Source organism: Ursus maritimus, unplaced genomic scaffold, assembly GCF_017311325.1.
Source record: "Ursus maritimus isolate PB19 unplaced genomic scaffold, ASM1731132v1 scaffold_3, whole genome shotgun sequence".
NCBI classification, from domain to species: Eukaryota; Metazoa; Chordata; class Mammalia; order Carnivora; family Ursidae; genus Ursus; species Ursus maritimus.
This window is the reverse complement of record NW_024425563.1, coordinates 98,338,689-98,354,851: the sequence shown is the minus strand read 5'-3', so window position 1 is coordinate 98,354,851 and position 16,163 is coordinate 98,338,689.

Below are 16,163 nucleotides of genomic sequence, written 5' to 3'. Positions count from 1 at the left end.
GATTCTCTCTCTCACTCTCCCTCTGTCCCTCCTGCTCATGTACTGTCTCTCTCTAAAATAAAATTAAAAGATAAATCTTAAAAAAAAGGGGGGACATCATTATAGATTCAACCAAGCAAAATGATAATGAGTATATTATTAAAGCAAACAAACCTTTGTCATTAAATGTAAAAATTTTTAATTACATTACATTTACATTTGAAATAACACCAACGGGAAATAGAAATCCTACTGAATGGTCCTGAATAATAAAGAAATTGATTTGTTAAAAGTATTTCCTCAAACATGGGAGGAGGGACAAATGATTTTTTATGTATGATTTGTCACACTTTGTCAGTGATTGGTTAATTCTAAATTTCAAAATTATGCAAACTGCTTCAGAGAATTAAAAAAGAAGGGTTTATCCCCAATCTATGAGATCACAGAATCTGACTCTAAAACTAGAGAAAATCCATAGTAGCAAGAAAAATTATAATTTTATTCATGAGAAGGAAGTAAAAAATTCTATGCAAGTGGTCAACACACCATAGTTTTATACCTAGAAAAAAAGGATATTTGAGAATTAGAAAATGTGCTAATGACATTCATCATATTAATAATTTAGAGAAGGAAACTGTATGATTTTCTCTTTTGATGCAGAAAATACTTTGATAAAATTAAACATCAATTTATTATAAAAGTAGGAACAGAAGAAATCTTCTAATAAAAGATTTTCAAAAAAACCCTGTTATTAATAGTGAAATGTTAGAAGCATTCTTTTTATTCTTTTATATTTTTATTTATTTTTTATAATAATTTTTTATTATGTTAGTCACCATACAGTACATCCCTAGTTTTTGATGTAAAGTTCCATGATTCATTACTTGCGTATAACACCCAGTGCTCCATGCAATATGTGCCCTCCTTACTACCCATCACCAGCCTATCCCATTCCCCCACCCCCCTCCCCTCTGAAGCCCTCAGTTTGTTTACCAGAGTCCATAGTCTCTCATGGTTCATTCCCCCTTCTGTTTACCCCCCCTTCATTCTTCCCTTCCTTCTCCTACCGATCTTTCTGCTATTTCTTATGTTCCATAAATGCATTCTTTTTAAAGTCAACAAGATGAAGATGTTCACAACTGCTTCTGTTCAACAATGTCACGGAGGCCTTAGAACAGTGCAAGGCACATATGGAATCCTTTTTCTTTTTTTTATCTGTAAGGATTTATTTGTTTGAGAGAGAGAGCTAGCAGGGCAGGAGGGGTGGGGGAAGGAAGAAGAGAATCCCAAGCAGAATCTGTTCTGAGTGTGGAGCAGACATGGGGCTCGATCTCATGACCCTAAGATCATGACCAGAGCTGAAACCAAGAGTGGGACACTCAACCAACTAAACCAGCCAGGTGCCCCAGAACACATATTCTTAATAGTAATGTAGTGTCGTTTGTCAATCTTTTATGGTTAACTGATTGAGTGAATCGTGAAGAAATCCTTCCTGCTCAATGTCATAAAAATGCGTGTCTGTTGTCCTAAAAAGTTTGCCTTTCACAGTGAAGGATTTAATCTATCAGAAGTTTATTTTTGTATATGAATTGAGAAACAGGTTTAACTTCACTTTATTTCCAAGTAGGTGACCAGTTGCCCAGAATTGCTTGATAATCTATCTTTATTGATCTGCAATTCCATGTTTATCAATTGTCCATATATTTGCAGGATTTTTTTTCCAGGCTCTCTATTCTGTGTAATTGGTCAGGTGTCTATCCTTGCATCAACACCACGGCATTTTTTACAGCTTCATCTGTCTTGGTGAGTGTAGAACAAGACAGTAATATCCTTCTTTCTCAAGAGTACACTGGGCCTTCTTGGACTTTTGCGTTTATAGAGTCGAGTATCTGTGTTGGGATTTAGATTAGAATGATATTGAATCTGTTAATCACCTTGAGGAAAATGGAAATATTTACAATATTGAGCAGGCATTTATTCCCATTTATTTAGATCTACTTTAATGGCTCCCATAAACTTTTATAAGTTTCTTTGTCCAGGTCTTGCAAGTCTTCTCTTAGATTTTGTTACATTCACTCCTATTGTCTTGTTCCTAATGTAAGCCGTGTCTTGCCATGATCACTGTGGGTGGGCAAAGCAGCCGGCCACCATCACACCTTGCAGGGGGTGGAGGCAGATGGAAGCCCCGCCTCTGGAGCCTGAGGTCTTAGCCCTCTGCTGTGTCTTCTTTTTATTTATTTATTTTTTAAGAATTTATTTATTTTAGAAAGAGAAAGCAGTGGGGGGTGGAGGAGAGGCAGAGGGAGAAAGAGAATCTCAAGCAAGACTCCCCACTGAGCACAGAGCTGGAGACGGGCTTGATCTCATGACCCCGAGATCATGACCTGAGCTGAAACCAAGAGTCGGACACTTAACTGACTGTGCCACCCAGGCACCCCCTGTGTCTTCTTTTTAACCGCTTATGTTAGGCAGGGTAGTGCGCTGCCTCAGACCTTTCAATGACTTGGCTTTCTCTCCAAACACAGGCTGGGTCCCCAGCTTCAGGCCTCCTGCCTGGGCTGTGCCCTCTTCACCAGCTTTGCAGCACTGGTCACAGTGGACAATTGTGGATTTCTCTCTGCTCATTCATTCTTTCATGGTCTGCCTCTCCTCCTGGAAAGCCACCCAGCAAGCAGATCTGCTGTGTCCAGCATGAGGGCGGGCTGGCCTGCTGGCGAGGAATATGCTTGCTGTGTGACCCTGCTGTTTTTCCTAACCTCTCTGGGCTTCAGCTTCCTCATCTGTAGAATGGGGATAAGAATATCTACCCTGTGAGATAGTTATGAGGGACTGAACGAGTTTATGTAGAAATGCCTGTAATGAAATCTTCATAAATGTATTTTTTAAAAGATTTTATTTATTTGTGAGAGAGAGAGGCGAGAGAGAGAGTGAGCCAGGGGGAGGGGCAGAAGAGAGGGAGAAGCAGACTCCCCTGCTGAGCGGGGACCCGGAAGCAGGGCTCGACCCCAGGACCCCGAGATCATGACCTGAGCTGAAGCCAGATGCTTAACCGACTGAGCCACCCAGGTGCCCCCAATGCTAGGTATTATTATAGTGACTCTTTATGGTATGGAGGATTTCACTTGATTCTCACACCCCTTTGTTCAGAGGTCTGTGCGGGAGTCAGCCCCTCACCATACCTCTGTCCTTCTCTGCATAGCATCCCTGTCTTCATCCAGGGTTTACCAAGCAGTGTGCTGGGAGGGGGGGCTCCTGTCAGACCCCAAAGCCCTTGCCAGAACCCTGTGCGTACAGCTGCCTGCCGCTGACCCAGACAGGTTTGTCTCTCTTCCCGCAGAGTGCCTGGTCCTGCCTGCTGCTCGTCTGCAGTAGCCCATCTCAGGGCTCTGGGATGAACAGCATCCCAGCCTCCTGCCCTCACCCAGCCACTGAGGGGGGAGGAAGCCGCGCACCGGGCGCTGGGCTCCTCACCAGCCCCCCATCAGCCCCACTGACCACCTGCCGCAGGCCCAGCCCCTCCATCGAAGGCCCTGCCACTGGTCAGAAGTGCAATGCATGTGTGTGTGTGTGCGTGTGTGTGTGTGTGTGTGTGTGTGCATGCGTGGTGGGAACAGAGGAACTGCCTGCCCCTCCTGACAAGGGTGGGCTCTGCCAGGCCCCCTTTCCAGGTTCCCAGGGCTCTGTACACACCTTAAAAGAGAAATGAACCCTGCCCAGATTACTGTACTGATCAGCCCGCCTGATCCTGCCTGAGGGGGGGTGGAGGAGGAAGGAAGCCCAAGAAATCTTGCCATTTGCGATGGGCCTTGAGGCATTATGCTAAGTGAAGTAAGTCAGAGAAAGACAAATACTATATGATGTCACTCATATGCAGAATCTCAGACACAGATCACACAGAACAAAAACCCAGACTCCAGATACAGAGAACAGATTGGCAATCGCCCGAGGGGACGGGGATGGGGCGGGAAGGGGGGATGGATGAAGGGGGTCGAGAAGTGCGAACTTCCAGCTATAAAAGAAAGAAGTCATGGGGATGTAATGGGCAGTGTGGGGGTACAGTTGATCATATGGTATCAACCTGGAGTGGGGACACAGGTGCCTAGACTCAGGCTGGTGATCATTTCACCACGCATGCAAACGTCTGATCACTATACCATATGCCTGAAAGTAACATAATCTTGTATGTCAGTTATACCTCAATTAGGGGCGCCTGGGTGGCTGTCAGTTAAGCATCTGCCTTCAGCTCAGGTCATGATCCCAGGTCCTAGAATCGAGCCCCGCATCGGGCTCCCTGCTCAGCGGAGAGCCTGCTTCTCCCTCAGCCTGCTTGTGCTCCCTCTCAATCTTGCTGTCAGATAAATGAATAATATCTTTTAAAAAAGTTATACCTCAATTTAAAAAAAGCCAAGTGCAAGACTGCATACCGGTTATAAATCACTAGAAAATCTATCTTCAGTAGGAGTTTTTAAACATGTTCTCTTTAAAAAAGAAAGGAAGGAAGGAAGAAAGAAAAGAAAAGAAAGAAAAGAAATGTGTGTTTTGAATGCTGGTAGGCTTCAGGGTTAAAAGAACAGGGTTAAAAGAACTGATCTGGACTAATGGAGCCTCCCGTGTGGCCCAGGCACAGAGGGGCTTAGGAGCCTCCCCGTCACCCCCACGCAGCGGGCACAGCCGGCTGGGGACTGGCCGGGTGAGCCTTCCTCGCTTGCCTTCCCCACCCTAGTCCTTCCTCCTTGAAAAGCCAGGACGTCCGCTGTTGCTCAGAGGTTGCCTTGAAGGTCTCCACGTGTCTGGGTCCCTCACAGAGCACTGGAGACACACAGCCCTTTCTCTGTGGCCTCTTGCCTCTGGCCCCTGCGGTCTCCACTGTCTCCGTGGTCCTGCTCTGCCCCCACCCGGCCCTCGAGTCCGGGGTGGGGACCAGGAGGGCGGGAGGTGGGAGATGCTGCCGGGTAAATACACAGAGCCAGCTGCTCTGATTGGCTTTGGGGAGGCGGACACTCTGTCTATATAAATGGCAATCACATCCTCTGTGCCTTTTAACTGCCACGGAGGAGAGGAGAGAGAAGAGAGAGAGAGAGAGTGCACCTCGGGGCTGCCTGTGAGTACCGCTCTTTGTCCTTGTAGCCTGGGGGACCAGCCCCACTGGAGAGTCCAGCTCCTGGATGGCTGTGACCTGGGGTCTGGGGACCAGAGGTTTGCCTGTTGCTTTAAGCCGGGGGGCTTTCCCCTGGCTGGCTTGGGACGGCTTGGCACCCAGCTGTGGGCTGGTGGGACACACCATAGGAACTTTTTACAGGCATAGGTGCCAACTGAAGTCACCTGCCTTGGTGTGTGTCTCTAAGCAACAAGTCAGGTAAAGAAGCAGAAACTTCTGTTGGTTTTGTTAGCCCGTGTTCTCTGAGCCATGATAGCAACATAACAAAGCGAGTGGAAATGAGCTTCCAGGCTGGAGCCCACGGAGGCCGGGAGACTGGGTGGGAAAGGAGGTGGCTAGGAACCAGGTGGACCCAGGCTGCAGGGAGGGCACAGCACATCCCCTGCCTGGGCTCCTGCCCTCAGTGTGTAGGAGACTAACAGTCCCCCACAAGATGGTTGTAAACACCTGCTCTGATGTTTGTAAGGGGCGGGGCACACAGTAGGTGATCAATAATGGGAGCTACAGTATTAACAAGCTGGTCACCTGCAGGTGGGGATATGGGAGAGGGTTGAATTCCCTGTCCCGGGAAATATTGTTTTCTCCAGTTTCCCAGGGAAGTTCAAGCAAGTGATCTGGGATTTCCCCCCTAATCCTATTTCTCTCTTAAAGGTTCCAAGAGCTGGGTGCTTCCACTTGGTTTCTCATTCAAAGGGGCAGCATTTTCCCCTCTGAAACAGAACCCAAAGCAAAGATGCCAGTCGCAGCATCAAAGCTGGCCTCTTTGGGTTTCCCAGGCTGCCGGAGAGAAACAGACCCTCTCTGCTGGGGTTGGGGGCAGCCTGTGCAGTCCCCGGGCAAAGACAGCAGATATCCTGGAGCAGTTCAGACATAGGCAACACGAGGAGGGTCTGAATGGTTCTGAAAGGGAGAAAATTGCGTCCTTTACCTCTTTCCCTCTTCTGGACACGTGGTGGGGGTGCCTCTGCGTACAGCCAGTTTGATGAAAATGATTTCTAAAAAAACCAACAACCCTGCCAAACCCTTACAAATCCAGATAAGTAGCTGGGGGACTTGTTTACATCTGTTTTCCTCCCTCGAGGATGTGGCTCATTCTGAAGGTCTTACCCTGTAACCTTGGAAACTGAGTCCGGTGGCAAGTTTGGGGAAAGACTCCAGGAAAATCAGACTTTGTGCGTAAGAGAGGTCCCGAAGTGTCTCAAGGTGCCCATCAGCATTTCTGGAGGAGGATGCTCAGGGCATAAGGGGGCAGAACATAGGCACCGGGCCTCGGAGGAACAGGTCCGGTCTTCCGAGGGCACAAACCCACCAGGGAAACTGCCTGGAACCGTGTGGGCTGAGACCAGCCACCTGCTTCCCTGAGCCCATCTCCGCATTTCCAGAGCGGGAACAGTATTGCTACTTTGCAAGGCTGACGTGAAGATTGGGAGGACACCGCTGCTCTGTGTTCAGTGACTATTTCAGCATCTGCTTGGGTTTGGAGGAGGTGGGGGAAGCACTCCTCCCGGGCCACGGAGGACAGCAGAGGTGCTCCAGCCTCTGCCCGTCTCTGCCCAGGTGGGGGCTCAGGTCAGAGCTGTCACCCGTGCCCCTGCTCTTGTGTGTGGCAAACAGGCAGCAGCCAGACACACGTTGGGCAGCAGATGCTGCCTCCCGAGCCCAGACCAGAGCCTCCTCTGCGTGGTCACAGGCGGCAGGGGGCTCAGGAGAGCATGGCCACCCAGCCGCAGCTGTCAGGGGAGGAGGCTGGCTTCAGCATCCAAACCCCCACTGCTCCCGTTACTGGTTGCATAGCCTTGGTCAGGACACTAACCCCTCTGGACGTTGGTCAAACGGTGGTAATAACACTCACGGGCAGCGTTGTTGAGACAGGTGATAAGATACGGCATACAACCAGGCTTGCAGAAGTCAGGCAACAGTGGCTCATCGGGTTTTTCGGACAATAGGATATGGCAACCCTGGGTCACTGTGTTCTCGAGCTTTGACTTGGGGGACCCTCAATCACAGATTTCTTGGCAACGCTGGGGACAGGCCAGCAGCCACCTCCAAGGACTAACAGGGAATTCACAGTCAATATTTACCATGGACCCGATTCGTGAAAAAAACGGAGACTCACCAAAGAGTCTGCCAAAGCCAACTAAACAGACTCACGACAGCAGGTGTTGCGTGTTTGAAATAGATGATAAATCAATATGTGTGTCAGCCACAGGACGTGACTGCTATTACGAAAAACACAACCAACTAGAACATAATTTAATAGTCTCGAGTCTGTGGAAAAGGCAGATGATGGTGGCCTTTTGTGACCTATTAAAGTGACTACAAGAGAGCAAGAGAAAGGGGGTGAGATTTTTAAGGGGGAGGAGAGGTGCTTTCCATGCAAGGAAAGTGTCTTCTGGAAGAGCAGGAAATAAAATGGAAACAGAGGGGGTGACATTAAAAATCGGAATTACTGGATAGTCTTGTATAAACTTTTCAGAATAGTGAACAAATGAAAGTGTGATAAAAATTTTTTTAAAATGTTAAATTTCAATTTAAAATAAGTTTAAATTTAAAATGTGAGCAAATGATAAAACCTAGATAAAAGATGGGCCGTTTGTTCTTGCCGGGCTGAGTGGCGGGTGACGTGCTTTCTGGAAAGAAACTGACAACATGCAAAAGAACAGGAAACCTTACACCTGTTAATTCCATTTGGGAATTGACATCTTCAGGGACAAATTCAATAGGAAGACAAAGCGACGTGCCTCACGACGGCAGCAGCAGACGGGGGGCAGGCACGCCGGGAAGTGTGCCCAGGGGGGTGAATAAGGGTGCATGTGTGCACTCTATGAACATAATGTTGCTTACTGTAATGGGGCAAATGGGAAACATAAGTGAAAAAAGAGGTACCAAATAATACACATACCTTGGTGACCACTGTCCGAATTGTCCAAGATCAGACATAAATAAAAATAATAGCAGCAAGTTGGTTGCCACCATATTTTTCTTCTGAAATTGCTTAAAGTATTGGTTTCTCAGTCAGCTTCACGTGTCAGGATATGTTTGCAGGGATGCAGGTAGAAGCCGCAGTATGTTCCCATGGGAGGAAGTGCAAAATCGCGACGCGGATTTCTCTATTGGTCGTGCCCATCAAGAACTGTCAGCCAGGAAAACACGCAGCCGGAGTGCTGTTCATTAACCAGGGCATAGAAAGAACCAGCGGCGCAAAGTTCCCTCCTCTTTCACACCCAAGGAGCCTGAGGCTCGGTCTTTGTCCCAGGCGGGGATTTCCTCCTGTTTGCCCTGCACTACCCTGGGGTTCTGTCACCGCCAGATGACCCCACCAGGTCAGGACTGTGTTCTAATGTGATGATTTCCTAACATCAGTAGCAACAAATATCAGACACAGACAGCCTCAGAGCCCGGGGGCCTTCTGCCTCCAGCATCTCGCTGCCCGGTCTACAGGGGGAGGACGCAGACAGCTTCTAGGAGCAGAGCTGGGACCCAAGCTCGTCTGCCTACTCCGATCCCACATGCGCGCTCTTTCCCCTCCCCGTGGCTGCTAAGAGGAAAAGCAAAGTCCTGGGCAATTGCAGGCTTGGATCTGATTCTGTTCAGTGTAGCTGGGAACCTCTCTAATGCTGGCCAACCTGGCCAGACAGGAGGAGGCTTCCTGGGCGTCCAGCACTGATCCGGTAGAACTCGTGCCCGTCAGCTCATGCCTTTGCAGGTTAATAATTATGCACCCTGTTGAGAATTCTTGGTAGAAGGGCCATCTGACAGGCTGGCGGTGGGGGTGTGGAGGGGTCAGGTGGCTTGGCCACAGGCACGCCTCCAGCAAAGAGCTGGAGCCAGCCCACTGTGTTCGCCTGGGCCATGACCCCCAGCTGAGCAAGAGAGGCCTTGTGGAAGCTGCCTGGACCCGTATGGCCTCTAGGGGGCGTCTGGGAAATCCTCACTGGAGGCTCAGGTTGAGACCGGTTTCCTGAATTTCGTCCTACCATTTTCAAGGTTTGTCAACCCATACCCTGGCCAGGGTTGTTGGGGATGTGCCAGACCTGTGCTTGAGTCCGGTACATTCAGGAGGGGCTAGGCCAGGGTGCAGGGTCCAGCCGGGTCCCTAGCCTCTTGGTGCCAAGACCTCTCCATTTGTTCCGGGAGATGGTAATGGTCCTAATAAGGTTATTATGAAGATTAATAAGAATACGTGCCATGAGGGATGTCTGGGTGGCTCAGTTGGTTAAGCAGCTGCCTTCAGCTCAGGTCATGATCCCAGGGTCCTGGGATCGAGTCCTGCATCGGGCTCCCTGCTCAGCAGGAGTCTTCTTCTCCCTCTGCCTCTGCCCCTCCTCCCCACTTGTGCTCGCTATCTCTCTCACTCTCAGATAAATAAATAAATAAAATCTTAAAAGAAAAAAATACATGCCATGAGCTTCATATGATGCTGGGCACCTGTGAGCTAGTATAAATGCTGACCAATCAGATTCAACAAGGACACCCCAATGTACGTGAGAGTAACTGAGGGGAAGGCAGTGGGACATGCGTAATATGAGGTACCTGCCTTAATTATTGGACTTACAGGGAAGGGTGCTTTGGCATGAAGGATGCAGTGCTTGGAAAGCTTTACCACCACTTGCTTCACATCTGGGAAGGGCTGTGACATCTCCAGGCCCTAACATTTCAGATGTCCCATCTGTAAAACTCGGGTGGTGCTAACTCAGGCACAACAAGCTTTAAATGAGTTGGAAAGCCCATCTTGGAGCTCCAGTTCTGCCCCTTTCCTCCAGACCCCTGCTCCCAGGCACCTGGATCCTATAAGTTTTGCCAGTGGGAGGCACTGGTGGGAGATTGGAGGACAGAGGTATCCCCCTCTGCTGTGACACTGGCCAAGGCTCCTCCGCGGTGCCAGCTCTGTCTGGGCAAGCCTGACCAGGTCTCCGCTTTGCACAAATGACATGGGTCACGCCTTGGGGAGCACAGTCTGCTCCCTGCATTCCTCCGATCTGGGTGGGAATGGGGCATAGAGGCTCCAAGGGGTTAACTGGCCTTCCTCCGTTACCAGAAGCCACCCAGTTAATAAGCAGTGAAGATAAGGTGCAAACCCAGGACTCTGAATTCAGAGTCCACACTCTCTCCTGCGTGCGCACCACCTCCTGGGAACACCTTCGACTGTGCTTGCTTCTCCTCCCACCCGAGCGAGTCTGTGGAGTTTCTCGGTAGCTTTTAGACCTTGTGTGCAGAGGGCCTTGCTGACATGACGTCTTCATGCAAGACTGACTTGTTAAGACAGCTTTCTGGAGGAATGTGGGGCTACGCGTGTAGAGCAAAGGCTCCGAATTGCGGGCTCCAAGAGGAGCAGTTGTAGGAAAGTAGGTCTGAGCCCTAACCCTGCCCCAGTTCTGTGCCCACCTCTCGCTATGCAATCTCAGTGTGCATGAGCACAACCCAGAGTCCCAGGGCTTGAAAAGAAGCTGCGAGGTTTTTGATGACTGCTTCAATTTCTTTGCTGGTTATGGGTCTGTTCAGGTTTTCTATTTCTTCCAGTTTCAGTTTTGGTGGTTTATATGTTTCTAGGAATGCATCCATTTCTTCCAGATTGCCTAACTTGTTGGCGTATAGTTGCTCATAGTGTGTTCTTACAGTCAGAATTGTTTGTATTTCTTTGGTGTTGGTTGTGATCTCTCCTCTTTCATTCGTGCTTTTATTTATTTGGGTCCTCTCTTTCTCTTTTTCTTTCTCTCTGTCTCTCTCTCTCTTTTTTTTTTTTTGATAAGTCTGGCCCAGAGTTTATCAATCTTATTAATTCTTTCTAAGAACCAGCTCCTAGTTTCATTGATATGTTCTGTTCTTTTGGTTTCTATTTCATTGATTTCTGCTGTAATCTTTATTATTTCTCTTCTCCTGCTGTATTTGGGTTTTATTTGCTGTTCTTTCTCTGCCCCTTTAGGTGCATGGTTAGGTTGTGTATTTGAGATCTTTCTTGCTTTTTTTTTTTTTTTTTAAGATTTTTTATTTATTTATTTATTCGACAGAGAGAGACAGCCAGCGAGAGAGGGAACACAAGCAGGGGGAGTGGGAGAGGAAGAAGCAGGCTCATAGCAGAGGAGCCCGATGCGGGGCTCGATCCCGGAACACCGGGATCACGCCCTGAGCCGAAGGCAGACGCCCAACCGCTGTGCCACCCAGGCGCCCCCTAGATCTTTCTTGCTTCTTAAGAAAGTCTTGTATTGCTATATACTTCCCTCTTAGGGCTACCTTTGCTGCATTCCAAGGGTTCTGACCTGTCGTTTTTTCATTTTTGTTTGTTCCCATGGATTTTTTAAAATTCTTCTTTAATTTCCTGTTTGACCCGTTCATTCTTTAGTAGGATGCTTTTTAGTCTTCATGTATTTGGGTTCTGTCCAAATGTCCTCTTGTGGGCATTAAGGAGGGCACTTGATGTAAACAGATCTGGGTGTTGTATGCAACTGATGAATCACTGAACTCTGTCTCTGAAACTAATAATACACTGTATGTTAATTAATTGAATTTAAATTTTTAAAAAAAGAAAAGAAGCTGCATTTACAATACAGAGGGATTTCCGTTTTATAAACAGATGAGCTTGGGAACCATGGATGGAGCAAAAGGTGAAATCATGTTTCACCAAAGGAGAGGGAGGAGCTGTTGCTGCTGGTTCTAGTGCACAAAATGAGGTACTTTTGCTCAGTTAATACATTTACTTTTATTTTTTTTAAAAAAATAGACTGCTTTTTAGAGCAATTTTAGGTTTGCAGGAAAATTGAGGAGGAAGTTCAGGGAGTTCCCATATATCCCCTCTGCCCACCCCACCCCTGCTGCTGCACCCCCCCCCCGCCGCCCGCACCATTACCCCTAGATTTAATAAAAAGTTTTACCTGAATGCCAACTCTGAGGAGCACTTCACTCATTATCCCGTTTAGTCCCCCCGAGAGCGTTTAGAGGTGGCATTTTCACCAGGCGTCTTTGTGCGGGGCTGAGAGGGAGCACCAGAAAGGGGACGATGTGTCTTAGCGCTGTCCTGACTGAAGGCCGTGCCCCTGGCTGTGGCCTCTCGGGGGCTTGTTGGGATTCTTCACAGGCTACACAGCCACTGAAGAAAATGCTAATTTGAATGACGTAAAGGTCCTGAACGACTTGTTAACTAGGGTCTTAGGAGTTATGGAAGAGCGTGGGGCATTTCTTCCAAGGCAAGCTGGAGCTAGCCACCCTTATTGTTAGAAGGCTGTCATTGCTAGAAGCTTCCTCATGGTCTGGGTTAGAAGCATTTCTCGTGTTGGGGTTATTTATGCTTTTGCACCAACAGAGGAAATGTTCATCAGGAAACCAGGTGACTCAGGGGAACATCAGCCCAATTACTTTTGTGCCTAGATTGAGACTGATGTGCTGGAGGAAAGAGACAAGGCCTCAGCGCCCTGGGGGGAGAAGCCTGTTTTGAATCCTAATTATGGTTCATTTTTCCTGGAATAGTGTATAAAAACAGTAAGCACTTTTCTTTTTATCAGGTTAGAAGAGGAAGGCCAGGAAAAGCTGCAATGTCCTGTGTCCCAGGGTTTGAACCAGACCATGACTGCCGAGCCCCAGCAGGCAGGACCAGACAGATACAGAGCACTGCCTTGCTGTGGGTCCCCGGCCCTCCGAAGGGACTGACTCTCTACCCCCCGCCCCTGATGGCCAAACTGTGGGCTTGGTTGGTCCTGCCAGTTCAGCTGTGTCATCACTGAGGTCCCACGGACACTCAGCCTCCTGACCCCCATGACCTGTGAGACAACATCTAGGGCCTGGCTTGGGTTCTGGCCAAATTGCTGTGGCGAAGGTTGGTCCAGGCTCTGTTGGAGCCGGACGAGAGGGAAGCTCAAGTCCAGGGTGAAAGTTCAGGGCCTCGACTAGGCAAACCGAGTCATTAGTGAGGCTGGAGGGCCAGAGGCTAGGCATGAACTGGACATGAGAGGCCCCCACGGGGGTGGGTCAAGGTTCCGTGGGGACCATTATCTCTCTCTCTCTCTTTTTTTAAAATACTTTTCTTTATTTATTTGAGAGAGAGAGAGAGCGCAAGCATGAGCAAGGGAGAGTGGCAGAGGCAGGGGGAGAAGCAGACTCCCCACTGAGCAGGGAGCCCGACGTGGACTTGATCCCAGGACCCTGGGATCGTGACCTGAGCCCAAGGCAGATGCTTCACCGACTGAGCCACCCAGGCGACCTGGGACCATTGTCTCTTGTGGCTTTTCCTGTGATAGATACGTGATGGGCTTGTCTTAAAGGTAAAGAATAGGGTATAACAGGGCATATTTCAGAAATAAAATGTTCACAGGACCAGATTTCCATTCGTCACTTCATATATTCATCATTCATCCCTCTCAGTCAGCAAGCATTCGAGGCGCTCAGTGCGTTCCCGGGTCCTGAGAAAGCAAAAATCAGCAGTTGAGGAGTCAGCATGGAGAAGCCCCAGTTAGCAGATTAAGGCAGTGGGACGAGAAATCACAAAACCAAATAAGCCCTGGGCCAGGCAGGAGGGACGAGGGGGTGCAGAGGAGGTCAGACCTGCCGGAGCGTGTGGGGCCGGAGCTGTGCCCTGCAGCTGAGAAGCTGGGTGGGCTGGTGGGGTGCCTGGAGTGCGGAAGTCCGGGGATGAGCTGGGTCCCTGCACCCATGCAGCATGACAGCAGCTGCACGGAGATCACCGGGACTGGCCCGCCCAGTGATCAGATTATGCCCACAGAAGCTCTTCAGATGGCCTGGGGAGGCATCAATCACATGCTCTATCACTGTCTACATCTTCCAGCCAATATTTGCCCAGCCTGGGGGCATGAGATATCAAACAGCTCCACAATGAGCACGAGATTCTCTGAGGCTTTGGAGATGCTGGTTATACCCTATTCTTTACCTTTAAGACAGCCATAACCACAAGCCCATCACGCATCTACCACTAAGAGCCTTCTGGAAAGGTCTTTGTGGGAAATGATAGGCAAGTGAATGGCAGAACAACTAGGACGTAATGAGCCAGTCCTGTCTTACAGTTTGGGAATATCTCTTCGGAGGGTGATTTGGTGTGTGTGTTTCCATTTTTCCTGAAGCATCCCGTGTCGCCAGTCTGAGCTTCATTGTTCCTGCTGGAAAGGAGCGGACGATTCTCTGGGAAGCAAAGCATCTTTCTTAATTGTGCCCAGCTCCTCACGCTGGGTCTTCTGCTTGTGCCTGTGCTACCCCACAGCAGGGCACATAGAGATCACCTGAATATTTACTCCACGGGACATTTTTTTTAATAATAATTTTTTATTATGTTATGTTAGTCACCATACAGTACATCCTTAGTTTTTGATGTAGTGTTCCATGATTCATTATTTGCGTATAACACCCAGTGCACCATGCAATACGTGCCCTCCTTAATTCCCATCACCGGGCTAGCCCAATCCCCCACCCTCTTCCACTCTGAAGCCCTCAGTTAGTTTCCCAGAGTCCATAGTCTCTCATGGTTCATTCCCCCTTCTGTTTACCCCCTCTTCATTCTAACTGGCATAAGGTGGTATCTCAATGTGGTTTTGATTTGAATTTCCCTGATGGCTAATGATTTTGAACAGTATTTCATGTGTCTGTTAGCCATTTGTATGTCTTCATTGGAAAAGTGTCTATTCATATCTTCTGCCCATTTTTTGATTTGATTATTTGTTTCTCGTGTGTTGAATTTGAGAAGTTCTTTGTAGATCTTGGATACTAGTCTTTTATCTGTAGTGTCATTTGCAAATATCTTCTCCCATCCCGTGGGCTGTCTCTTAGTTTTTTTGACTGTTTCCTTGGCTGTGCAGAAGCTTTTTATCTTGATGAAGTCCCACATGCTCATTTTATCTTTTGTTTCTCTTGCCTTTGGAGATGTGTCATGAAACAAGTTGCTGTGGCCGATGTCAAAGAGGTTACAGCCTATGTTCTCCTCTATGATTTTGATGGATTCCTGTCTCATATTGAGGTCTTTCATCCATTTGGAGTTTATCTTCGTGTATGGTGTGAAAGAGTGGTCAAGTTTCATTCTTTTGCATGTAGCTGTCCAATTTTCCCAGCACCATTTATTGAAGAGACTGCCTTTTTTTCCAAGGGATGTTTTTTCCTGCTTTGTCAAAGATTAGTTGCCCAAAGAGCCAAGGGTCCATTTCTGGGCTCTCTATTCTGTTCCATTGGTCTATGTGTCTGTTTCTGTGCCAGTACTATGCTGTCTTGGTGATCACAGCTTTGTAGTATAGCTTGAAATCTGGCAACGGGATGCCCCCAGCTTCGTTTTTCCTTTTCAACAATTTCTTGGTGATTCGGGCCCTTTTCTGGTTCCACGCAAATTTAAAGGCTGTTTGTTCCAGATCTTTGAACAATGTCATTGGTATTTTGATCAGGATGGCATTGAAAGTGTAGATTGCTCTGGGTAGCATAGACATTTTAACTATGTTTATTCTTCCAATCTATGAGCATGGAATATTTTTCCATCTTTTTGTGTCTTCTTCAATGTCTTTCAAGAGTGATCTGTAGTTTCTAGAATTTGGATCCTTTACCTCTCTGGTTAACTTAATTCGGAGATAACATATGATTTTTGGTGCTATTGTAAATGGAATGGATTCCCTAATTTCTCTTTCTTCAGTCTCATTGTTCGTGTAAAGAAATGCAACTGATTTCTGAGCATTGATTTTGTATCCCGCCACATTCCTTGCAACAGCAATCAGACAGCAAAAAAGGGATAAAAGGTATTCACATCGGCAAAGAAGAAGTCAAACTGTCTCTCTTTGCAGATGACATGATACGCAGATGACATGATACCCAAAAGACTCGAACCCCAAATTACTAGAACTTATAGAACACGGTACATTTTTTTAAAAAGATTTATTTTATTTATTTTAGAAGGCGAGTGCAGGGGGGAGGGGCAGAGGGAGAGGGAGACAGAAACACAGCAGACCCTGTGCTGAACATGGAGCCTGACACAGGGCTTGAACTCAGAACCCCAAGATCATGACCTGAGCAGAAACCAAGAGTCAGACACTCAACTGACTGTGCCACCCTG